The sequence below is a fragment of the Dermacentor andersoni genome, chromosome 5 (assembly GCF_023375885.2).
Source record: "Dermacentor andersoni chromosome 5, qqDerAnde1_hic_scaffold, whole genome shotgun sequence".
Lineage (NCBI taxonomy): Eukaryota > Metazoa > Arthropoda > Arachnida > Ixodida > Ixodidae > Dermacentor > Dermacentor andersoni.
In genome coordinates this window covers 90,021,020-90,034,099 of record NC_092818.1, presented here as the reverse complement: position 1 = coordinate 90,034,099, position 13,080 = coordinate 90,021,020, and positions in this window count along the sequence as shown.

Below are 13,080 nucleotides of genomic sequence, written 5' to 3'. Positions count from 1 at the left end.
TCTCAAGCGGAGAATCATGTCAAGCAGGGGCAGAACGAGCAATACAATACAAACAAAAGTAATCCTGCTCTCCACGCGTCTGCGCATGCGTGTGGTCGCAAGTCAGCGCACCGTGGGATTCCGAAACCTATTCAAAAGCGCAATATGGCGCAACGACAAGAAACAGTAGCCCCGGAAAGTCGGTATCACAGCTTGAGGGTCGCGGGCCCTCTAGTTGCAGGTACAATCGGCAATATGTCTGACAGCGGCATCAACACGAGGGATGCAACTTGTAGCAAGATAGAAATTTCTGGCCACGATGTGTTTAAGACGCCGGTAGGAAGCTTCCGCATTATTCCGGCCGTTGCACTTGAAGGAATACTTCTACATGGCTACATGTTCAAATTATTTTTAGATGCCTACTGCGCGGTGTTGTTGCTTTGCAGCATTCATATAAATAATTCAGTTAAACTGACAGCGATAGCTGCACTGAGTTGTAAAACAGTTTCGACGTGCAGGTTGACAAAAAGAAACGTCTTTTTCTTTTCTTTTTTTTTTCTTTTTTTTTTTTTTTTTACAGCGACACTATATGCCTAGGCGAAACGCTCGTGATCCTACCAGAGATACCCTGCTGCGGGGTTATGAGCCATTGCATTAGTCTTACGTGACGGGTGGACAATTTTCTCGTAGGTTAGATGTAGAAATGCTTACACAATAAAACATGTACGTTTAGCTATGCATTACAGCGAAGGTGTATATGCCTAGGCGAAACGCTCGAGATCCGGCCACAGAAGCACTCCAGCGGGAGGTGCGGCGCGCCATTGGCTACACCGATAGTGACGTCATTCCTCTCTTGCAGCAGAGCGCGCGCGCTGAAGTCGCTCTCCAGCTTCGCAATAGGTTCACGAAAAAATGCATCCCTGTCTTTATGTCTTTATTTAAATTTATTGTGCGTCCCCAGTGTGTCACTAGCAAATACAGTGCAAAACCGAGTCATAAACACTATGATTAACGCATAACGAAGCACAAATTCGTAACATAATTCAGGAATGCTTTGATGAAGCCGCTGGATTAACACAATCAGCCGCTCATTTCGCCTCTCCATAATGGTGATTATGCGAAGCCTAATGTAGCGCATATCAAATAAAAAATCTGATAAACCCAAGCCGAATGTAACCTCACTAAGAAACAAAAATAGGGCGTAACCAATATTCGAGAAAAAGTTTAATGAACCGTCAGAATTAACCCAGCGATAAACAGCGGAGCCGCACATTTCAGCGTCGCTGCTTTAGCATATATACGGGGTGCATGGGCGGTATTTCCTTTTCCGAAATAATTGTGTATCCGAGCAATGCCTGCATTAACTACTAATCCACACTTTGTTCATTCAACCAGCTGATGATGAGTAAACAAATGAAGCAAGTTTGTTTTCTGGTGCATCATAATATATTTCAGCTAAAGAAATGCTCAGCTGCTGCAGAAAAAGAAAGTATTTTGCTTCTTCTTTCTTCACCGATAAAGGACGTTATAAAACAAGTCACACAAGCAAAGGTTTATTTATATTCAGAACCAGTGGTATCGCTTTTTGTCCAATCGGGAATGTGCGTTATAACATCCGCTGATTGGTTGACAGCAAAAGGTGGTCATAGAAAATGTCTGTTCTTTTTTTTTTCACGTAAAACATATTGTATAAACAGAATCTGATTCAGAGCAAGCGCCAGCAAGGTTAACATCTCTAGAGAGTGTCACGTGCGTCGGTGCTGGCTAAGCAATTTTTGACGAATTCACTCGAATTGGAAAAAAAATATCTCATATAAACAGAGAGAAAGCATAAAAAGAAAACAATTTCGACTGCCACCCAAAAGCAAGGTGCTCTGTATATAAGCGGTGAAAGGAATACAAAGACACAGTCAACATTGACACATTTAGATATGTGCCCAACGCTCTTCTTTAAATATCTCGACTAAAGAGTAAAATATTTGCAGAACGTTTTGTATTTCTCTCACTTTCAACACCTCTGTATTCCCTCCTTTCAGCTCTTAGTATGAAAAGGCCTGAATTTCAACCAGTTTAGCAAAGAAGGAATGCAGTGAAACAGCTTTTTAAATTTGTGGTTTCGGTTTCCACGCCGCCGATGCCGCCGCCGCCAACGCAAAATTGGCCGTGCGCCGCCACCGCCGGCGGAAACCGTCACGGCGCACACCTCTATGCACAGAGGCAACTATACATGTTCGCCACACAGTGGAACGAACGTTGGGCGTAAAACGCTCCAGATAGGTGGTGGCACTGGCACTGTCATTAATACCTAGGGAGAGAAACAACTTTACTGGCCCATAATGAAATGGAGTGCGTTAAACGTCTGATGGGGTGGCTGCCTCCTCACGGGCTCCATATGCTTCCAGGACCGCCATGCCCCTGTGGATCAGTAGGAGTTGGTCTTGCTTGGCGGGACCGGACAGCATGATCGCCGTACAGAAGCCACTCCATATCACAACCGCTTCCTTCCGGATCCAATTAGTAGCAAACACTTGAACAGCGCAGTTTTAGGCGCACATTTACTCTGCATTACGACGATAAACTAAAAGATATAGAGCAAGGATAAAAAGCTTGACAACAGGATCTGCATATTGAACTTTCCCGCAACACTATATTGATATAGATAAAAAACTTGCCATTTAGCCAGAACAAGCGTGGAGGCCTTGTAAAGTAGCGTACGTTAGCAGCAGAACTAAAACTCGGCTCCAGTGACCGTAGGAAACAGCCTATGCTATTGCCTATACTAAAGCCATTATGCGCGACGATGTGAAACGCCCAGACATCAGTAGAGATTTTGAGGCATTGAAGGCACGTGCCTTCTCCCGAGCTCCGTGAACAGGCGAATGGTACATGCACACATGCGACTATACGTGTTCGCCACGCACAGAATAAACGTTGCACGTGGAGCACCTGCGGCGGATGAACAGGTGGTGGCAGTGGCACTGTGATCATTACGGCTGCGACACGCTGTTTGCAAGCAGAACTTATGTGTTCATTTACGTGTAGAGGCGCGTAGGAGCCGCCCGGAGCTCCCATAAGGCTACTGTTCGAACGATAATGCAATCCTGCGCAATTAACTGTTCTTGAGTGGAGGTCGTGTGTGCTACGCGTTGCTTTTCAATGCCTGCGCATTCTTTTGTGAGTACCCCAGCTTCATCACGCGAGAACTCTCGTGAAATGTAATTACCTTGCATCTGTACAAAAATGCGAAATTTACGAATATATTTTATCCTTAGGATAGAGTAAATGTAGATGATTGGTAGCTCTATAAGCGATTAAGAACTACTCGAACAGAAAAAAAAAACTCAATTCCATTTAATCTGCGATGATGGATGATCAGCGGTGTGTATTTGGGCCCCTTATTCACGAACTGTACCTCCGCCGCGGCTCGCACCTCTATTGCACTACCTTTGGCATCGGCCAGTGTTTCCCGGTAAACATTAGGGTTACATACGCCCCAGTTATCGGGAAGCGTGAGAAGCAGTCAGGGATCTTTGAATGCTATCGCGCTCCACTCTTAAACGCGAAGCTTAAGCTTCCTCCCAATTTTTCACAGCGAGCGTCCGCGGTCATCGCGTTTGATGTATTCAAGCTTGCCCGTGTGCGCTGAAACCATGCTTGTTAACATAGCATTGCCATTTGTTGGGCCTGTTGCTAAACTGACTTGAAAACCATATTTAGCGTCAGCGAACAAGGACAGACGGGAGACAACTTTTCAGTTAGCGCGTTGTGGTGTCGTTTCCCTTCTGTCCTGGTTCGCTGGCGCTAAATATCCTGTACAAGTTAACATAGCAAGCGAATGTTTGCAAGGGGGTGTTCTACTCCGGTGGCAGTTGCGTATGGCGCGATAGCGCGAGACCTGTCTTGAATACGATCTGCGATGCGAACAGTCTAGGCGCACCGAAGGCCAATAGCCTGGTATGCGCTATAGAACCCATACGCTTGCGCATCACCCTCGTCCGCGAAGTGGAACGTCACTGTCGCTTTTGTTTTCCCTTCTTGTTTTCGCCTCTGTCCACGGGCAGGGTGCGCCGCAGGCCTCGAGCAGGGTGCCTGGATGCGCGCGTCCCCGGACGTGGCGCATCGAGGCAACCTAGCCGGCAGGATCGGTAGCGGTGGCGGTCACTCCGAATGTTCGTTTTAACCGAAGAGCACGTCTGAGGCGGTTCGTCTTAAGCGGAATACTACTAATGTTATTAAAAATAATAATATTAATAATAATATTAATATTATTAATATTAATAATATTAATAATAACATTAGTATTATATTTTTTTGTTTGAGTCTATGTAAATCCAAACAAACGTCCCCTCGTTGTTCGTAACCCAAAATTCGGCTTAACCGAGTTCGTCTTAATTAGAGTTCACTGTATTTGAGAACTTGAATAAATAATTAATGTTAATTATTTTTTTAAATAGAATGAACAAATATAATCTAAGTACCTTTAAGCGACGGAAACCGACATTACCTTGGTTCTGTCCATCTTCGTGGGATTTCCATATTTTTAATGTTTAGCTGAAGTTACGTGGGACACCCAGCATATGCAAAGCTATAAGAGGTAATAGCTCTTACATGTTTTCATTCATTCATTTTAGCGAGCGACCTTTACGTGACCATTTCTAAAGATGTTTCGTGTAAAGAAAGATAAACAAAAGAACAGAGTGCTATTGTTCGCTTATCGACTGCTTAATCCCCTCCTCCATAATATGCTAAACATCACTTTTGAGAACCTCCTACGTCACGCATTTTATCACGAAAAGGAAAATATATTATTCAAGGATGTTGGTTAAGGTGTGGCCTGGGATTCGATTTTCTCGCTCGATAGGTGAAGGCTAGAGTCGCTACCCTCGGATTAATTTTAGAGATTGTGGTTTAGAAATGTTAGGTATTATTTCATAACAAAAATCTGTACGTGCTATAGATTAAAAGAGAGGAAACGGCAAGATTGCAAGCTTAGACGTTTGTAATGCAGCAGCGGCAAGCTGATGCTGCATGTGTTTGTTATGTCTGTACCATCAATTCTACAGAAAGTATGTTCACACCATATTTACAGTGATGGAAGCAGCACTTGGTCTTTTAGAGCAGTTTTTGGAGAAGGAACACCCGGAGTTTAGAGCAGAAATATATGCTTTTAAATATATGAAGTAGTACTTAAAAGAACGTTATCAGATCAAATGTACGAGTAAAGCAGCGCCTATTCCTAAACAACTGGCGTGATCGCCAGGAACGATCCGGCGGCATATCGTCTCGCGGACGGAAGGTAAACACCCATTAGCGAGGTGGCTCGGGTAACTTGACAGTTCTACGTTTCATTTGCTATTCGCACCGACAAAACCGAAAACAAAAGCCAGTTCACTTAAGTCCACGATAATCGTGTTGTCGAAAAGAAAGCACACTATTCGGTGTGTCATTTTCCGCTGCTCTCCACGTTCGCCCTTTCATCCTTTTACTAAATAAATTTTGGGGTCTTACGTGGCAAAACCACGATCTGGTTACGAGGCACGCCGTAATGGAAGACCCCGAAAAGTTGGACCACCCGGGGTTCTTTAACGTGCACCTAAATATAAGTACACAGATGGCAGCGTTCTAGACGTCGTCGCATGAACGCTGCCATCCGTCTACTTAGAGAGAGCGTCCAGCCAATCGAGCTGCACGATGACCAGCGCTGATTTGTCTGCACTCACCGAGCCGCGTCTGGCGGTGGGGGCGGCCAGATCTGGCATCTCTTGAGCGCGCCACCTTCAGCGTCGACGCCGAGCGAAGCCCGGGTGACGAAACGCCGGGAAAACGCTGAATACGGGGCGGCCTCAACAGTTGCGCACTAGAACATCGCAACAGACACAAACTCAAAATGCACAAGGTCGACGGCGGTCTACCGAATTTTGAATGCAAGAGCAAAAAGTTACCCACATGCCCTTTATCGCGCGTGACATGAGTTTGCCGCCAATCCTGGATTCCTAAATAAAGGACATAGTTAGCTCAGTTCAGGTTAGTTTATTAGCTTTAAGGTCCCCCTTAGGGGCATTGCATAAGGGGTGGGTTTTTATAGAGCAGCGAAAACTCCAAACTATATCGCTTAGACACTGACAATGGCAACAGGTGGCAGAAAGCTACTCACTCTAGAGATACTGATCAAAACTTTTGCCACTGAAATTTTATCCCTAAAAAAGGCTTGACCGCAGAAATTGGTACATTCAATGTTATTTTCAGGCATAAACCAGCAGAAAATAATGAATTTCGTCGATTCTTCGGAAAACACCGCGTCTAGCCGGCGTGCCGAGAACTAGAGGATCTGAGGCTTCCGTGCCGTTGTCTGTGCCGGTATCCGAAAGAGACAAGGGCACCGTTATGCATGACAAAGTAATGAATGCGATGGTGGCGATGACGTGAAACGCTCAGACATCAGAGGGTATTTTGAGGCATTGAAGGTACCTGCCTTCTTCCTAGCTCTGTCAAGAAGAGAATGATGCAATCACACGTAGAGGTGTGCGCTGTGATGGCGCCGCCACAACCACCGCAAATGTGTCTAATCGGCGAGATCGGCGCGCCATTTAAGTAGGGATAATGGTTTCTTTTTCAACTCATTCAGCTTCGTTGGAGGTATTGTGTTGTCTTGCTTCATTGTTTTGCCTTTCTCAAGCAGATAATTATGTCAAGCAGGTTCGCAACGAGCAATACAATACAAACAAAAGTAACACTGCTGTCCACGCGTGTGCGCATGCGTGTCGTTACAAGTCAGCGCCCCGTGGGATTCCGAAACTTCTACTTCAAAAGCGCAATATGACGCAAGGAGAAGAAACAGCAGCCTCGGAAACCCGGAATCGCAGCTTGAGGGTCGCGGTACACTGTAATTGCGGGTAGACTCCGCGATATGTCTGACAGCGGCATCAACGCGAGAGATGAATCTTGCAGCAATATAGAAATTTCTGGTCCCGATGAAGTTTGTGATGCCGGTTCGAAGCTTTCGGATTATTCCGGCCGTTGCATTCGAAGGAGTTTTTCTACTTTCTGCACATTAAATTTGTTTTAGGTGCATACTGCGCGTTGCTGTTTCTTTGTACCATCCATATAAAGAATTCCGTACAACTGACACCGATAGCTGCGCTAAACCGTAAAGCATTTTCGATGTGCAGGTTAAAAAAAAAAAGTTTTTTTTTTACAACGAAAACATATGCCCAGGCGAAAGGCTCGTGATCCCACCACAGATACCCTACAGCGGGGATGTGAGTCATTGCATTCATCTTAAGTGACGGACGGACAATTTTCTAGTTGGTTAGGTATAGAAATGCTTACACATCTAAACATATATATTTATCTACGTATTACAGGGTAGCTGTATATACCAAGCCGAAACGCTCGCGGTCTGACCACAAAAACCCTCCGGTGGAAGTTGCGCCGCGCCATTGGCTACGCCGATAGTGACGTCATTCCTCTCTCTAGGTTTAAAAAAAATGGTTATAAAGAAAGGCTATAGGTTTAACAAAATGTGTCCCTATCTTTATGTCTTTACTTAAATAAAAGGTGCACCTCCAGTGTGTCATTTGGCAAATACAGTGCAAAACCTAGTCGTAAACACTATCATTAACACATTACGAAACACAAATGAATACATAATTCAGGAAGATTTTGATGAACCTGCTGGATTAACACAAACAAACCGCTCATTGCACCCCTCCATGCTGGTGATTATGGGAAGCCCGATGCGTGGAATTTCAAGTTAGCAATCTGATGAACCCAAGCTGAATGTAACCTTTTGAAGAAACACAATTAAGTCGTAACGAATATTCGAGAAAGTGTTTAATGAACTGTCAGAATTAACCCAGCGATAAACACAGGGGCCGCACATTTCAGCGTCGCGGCTATACCATCTATACGGGGTGCATGGGCAGTACTTTTTTTAGGAAATAATTGTGCATCCGAGCAATGCCTGTATTAACTACTAATCCACACTTTGTTCATTCAATCAACTGATGACGAATAAACAAATAAAGCAAGTTCGTTTTATGGTGCGCCACAACATACTCCAGCTATAAAAATTTTCATCTGGTGTGGAAAAAAAAGGTATTTTGCTTCTTTTTTTCTTCACGAATAAAGGACGTTATAAAACAAATTACATAAGCAAAGGGTCAATAATATTCAGAACAAGTGATTTCACTTATTGTCCAGTCGGGAATGTGCGTTATAACATCAACTGATTCGTTGACATCGAAAGTCCGTCATAGAAGAGGTCTGTTCTTTTATTACGTCAAACATATTGTATAAACAGAATCTACTTCAGCGCAAGCAGAAACAAGGCTAACATATCTAGAGAGTGTCATACCTAGAGAGTGCTCGCTAAGCAGTTCTAGACGAATTCACTCGATATGGAAAAAATATCTCATGTAAACATCGGTAAAGCAGAAAAGAAAACAATTGCGACTGCTTCCCAAAAGCAAAGTGCTCTGCATATTCGATATGAAACGCCACCGCCGCCGCCGCCGCCGCCGCCAACGAAAAATTGGCGCCACTAGCCGCCGCTGCAGGTCTAAATCGCCACGGTGCACACCTATATGCACAAAGGCAACTAACTATACATGTTCGCGACGCAGACGAACAAACGTTGAGTGTAGAACGCTCTCGGTATGTGGTGGCACTGGCACTGTGATTAATACAGCTGCCACTAGATATTACAAGATTCTTGCCGGATCCCATTAGTAGCAAACACTTGAACAGCACAGTTTTAGGCGTGCATTTAATCTGCATTAAGACGTTAGACCAAAATATATAAAGCAAGGTTAATGAACTTGAGAACTCAATCAGCATATTAAGCTTGCCCGTAACACTGTTTTGATACAGTTACAAAACTTGCAATTTAACCAGAACAATCGTGGAGGCCTTGTAAAGTAGCGTATACGTTAGCAGGACGAGCAATATTCGGCTCCATTGACGGTACGCACAGTTCTGTTCCATTCCCTATACTAAAATTGTTGTGCGCGACGAAGTGAATCACCCAAGAGAGAGATTGAAGGCATGTGCCTTCTCCCTAGCTCAGTGAACAGGCGAATATACATGCACAAGTGCGACTGTACGTGTACGTGACGCAGCAGAACGAACGTTGGACGTGGAGCGCCTGCGGTGGATGAATAGGTGACGGCACAGGCACTGTGATTATTACGGCTGCCACAGGCTCTCTACAAGCAGAACTTGTGTTTTTATTTACGTATAGACGCGCGTAGGAGCCGCCCGGAGCTCCCATCAGGGCGACTGTTCGAACAGTAATGCAATCCTGCGTGTGAAACGGTTCTTGAGTGGAGAACGTGTACGCTACGTGTTGCTTTTTATTGCCTAAGCATTCATCTGTTTGTACCCCAGCTACATCACGCGAGAAGTCGTGTGAAAAGTAATTACCTTGCATGTGCATAAAAATGCGTAATTTGCGAATACATTTCTTCCTTATAATAGTGTAAATGTAGATGATTGGTATGTTCATAAGCGATGAAGAACTACTTGAACAGAAACAAAAAACTCAGTTCCCTTCTACTCTGCGTTGATGGATGATCAGCGAAAGTGTGTATTTGGGCCCCTTTTTGACGTACTGTACATCCGCCGTGGGTCGCACCGGTATTGCACTACCTTTGGGATCGGCAAGCGTCTCCCTGTAAACATTACGGTCAAATACGCTCCAGTTATCGGGAAGCGTGAAAAGCAGTGAGGGATCTTTGAGTGCTGTCGCGTTCCACTCTTAAACACGATGCTTAAGCGTCCTCCCAATTTTCACAGCGAGCGTCCTCGGTCATAGGGTGTGATGTGTTCATGCTTGCCTGTGCGCGCTGACACCACGCTTGTTAACATAGCACTGCCATTTGTTGGGCGTGTTGGTAAAATCACTTGATAACTATATTTAGCGCCAGCGAACAAAGACAGAAGCGAGACGACACCACAGTGCGCTAACTTCAGTTAGTGCATTGTGGTGTCTTCTGTCCTGGTTCGCTGGCGCTCAATATGCTTTCCAAGTTGTTAACATAGCAAGCAAATGTTTACAAGGGGGTGTTCTACACCGGCGGCTGTTGCGTATGGCGCGACTGCGCTAGCCCTCTCTTGAACACAATCTGCGATGTGGACAATTTGGGCGCACCGAGGGCCAATAGCCTGGTATGCGCTATAGAACCCATACGCTTGTGCAGCACCCGCGTCCGCGAAGTGGAACGTGACTGTCGCTTTTGTTTTCCCTTCCTGTTTTCGTCTGTGTCCACGGGCGGTGAGCGCCGCTGGCCTCGAGCAGGGTGCCTTGATGCGCGCACCTCCGGGCGTGCCGCATCGAGGCAACCTAGCCTGCAGGATCGGTGACGGTGCCGGTCACCCGGAATGTTCGTTTCAACCGAAGAGCACGTATGAGGCGATTCGTCTTCAGCGCGTCGTCGTCGTCGTCATCACCACCACCACCACCATCATCATCATCATCATCATCATAATCATCATCATCGTCGTCGTCGTCGTCGTCATTAAAATTATTATTATTATTATTATTTTATTATTATTATTATTATTAAGTCTATGGAAAACTTAAGAAACGTTCCCTTATCCGTATGCGAGAATTCCGCTTGAGCGAGTTTGTTTTAACGAGCGTTCACTGTATTTGAGAACTTAATTAAATAATTAAGGCTAATTATCATATTAACTGAAAGGAAAAAATAATCTAAGTATCTTCAAGCGACGGCAAACGACATTACCTTGGTTCTGTCCAGGTTCGTGGGAATTGCATCATATTTTTAATGTTTGGCTCAAGTTATATGGGAGACCCCGCATATGGAAAGATATAAGCGGTAATAGCTATAACATGTTATCCTTTATTAGTTTTAGCGAGCGACCTCATGTAACCATCTTTAAAGACGCTTCATGTAAAAAGAAAAAGAAAAAAACGCAGTGCCATTGTTCGCGTATCGACTGCTTAATCCCATGCTCTATGCTATGCTAAACATCACTTTTGAGAAACTCCTGTGTCACGCATGAAATCACTAAAAGGAATATATATTATTCAAGGAGGTTGGTTAAGGTTCGGCCTCGCATTTGATTTTCTCGCTCAATAGGTGAAAGCTAGAGTCGCCGCCCTGGGAGTAATTTGAGAGATTGTGGTTTAGAAATGTTAGGTTAGCTCATTAAGAAACACAATTAAGACGTAACCAATATTTGTGACAGAGTTTAATGCACCGATAGAATTAACCGAGCGATAAACACCGAGGCCGCACATTTCAGTGTCGCTGCATTGCCATCTATACGGGGTGCATGGGCGGGATTTTTTTGTTTACAAATAATTGTGCATCCGATCAATGCCTGCATGAATTTACTTATCCAGGCTTCGTTCATTCAGTCAGCAGACTACGAGTAAACAAATTCAGCAACCTTGTTTTTTACTGCATATAACATATTTCATCAGAAAAAAAAAATCTTCACCTTGTGCAAAAAAAAAAAATATGTTTGCTCCTTTTTTCGTCACAGATAAAGGACCGTTATAAGACAAGTTCCATAAACAAAAGGTGGCTAATATGAAGAACGAGTGATTTCACTTATTGTCGAGTTGGGATTGCGCGTTATAACATCCGATGATTCGTTGACAGCAATAGTTGGTCATAGAAAATGTATGTTTTTTTACGTAAAACGTATTGTATAAACACAACGTCATTCAGAACAAATGGAAGCAAGGTTAACCTATCTAGGGAGTGTCACGTGCGTCGGTTCTCGCTTAGTAGTTCTAGATGAATTCGCTGGCAATTGAAAAATATCTCACATGAACCGAGGCACAGCAAACAAGAAATCAATTGCGACCACGACGGCACAGGAATGCTCCGCGTATTCTTGGTGAAAGAAATATACTAACGCAGTCTACGTGGACACCTTTAAATATGTGCTCTATATATTTTTTTTTAATATGTCGGCTGAGAAACAAAATACTTACAAAACGCATAGTCTTTCTCTCACTTTCCACACCTCTACATTCGGTCCTCTCAGCCCTTAGTAGGAAAAGGCGGGAATTTCAACCAGTTTAGCAAAGAAGGATGTATCGAAACGGCTTTTTCAATTTGTGGTTTCGTTTTCCACGCCCCCCTGTGCCGCCGCCGCCAACGAAAAATTGGGTGTCCCATCATAGCTACTGTTCAAACAATAATGCAATCATGCGAGGGAAACGGCTCTTGAGTGGAGCGCGTGGACGGTACGCGTCCCTTTTTCATGCGTAAGCATTCTTTGGCGAGTGCCCCTGCTCCGTCACTCGAAATCTCGTATGAAAAGTGTAATGCCTTGTATGTGCAAAATATGCGTAATTACTGAATACATTTCTTCGTTATACTAGTTTAAATTTAGATGATTGGTAACTTTGTAAACGATGGCAAACTATTTCAACAACAACAAAAGAAAAATACCAGACGATTACAATACTCTCTAATGCGAAATTTGAGCGTAGCTCTATAGGTGTTTTAATTTCGCGATAGATTGGTTGGCGAGCAAAATCTGTCTCGCGGGGAGCGACGTGTGGCGCGACTGCCTCGCTAATCGGGAGATCGCGAGAGGAAGTGCGTCGCTGAAACGTGTGCGCGACTCATAGCGGCCGCAGTAGACATCTGCTCAAACACGCTTTGTTTCCATATATGGTATTGGCGGATGCGCTCGCCACATGTCATTGCTCAACAGAGGACGGCTGGCTACTCTGGCGCCATCGTGTAGCGGTCTTCGCCACGCCGCCCTTCTTGCATGGCACTAAGCTTTTCTTCTCACGCCCTCTTCGGTATCGCCGTCTTTCATCTCTCGCTCTGTTCCACGTTCGATCTGTCATCCTTCGCTCTGCTCGTTCACTCGGTTACGAGGGACGCCGAAGCACGCCGACGCTCAATGCAGGAACAGGGCCTAAGATCTGCACTCTTCGGCGCCCGTTCAACAAATACAAAACACACAAGATCGATGGCTGTCTACAGTATTTTGAATGCAACAGCAATTAACCAAACCCTAATAATTTACCTGCATGTCCTTTACCGCGCCTAGCTTAAGTATGCGAATACTGGGCTTCTGAATAAATGTTATCGTTAACTCAGTTCA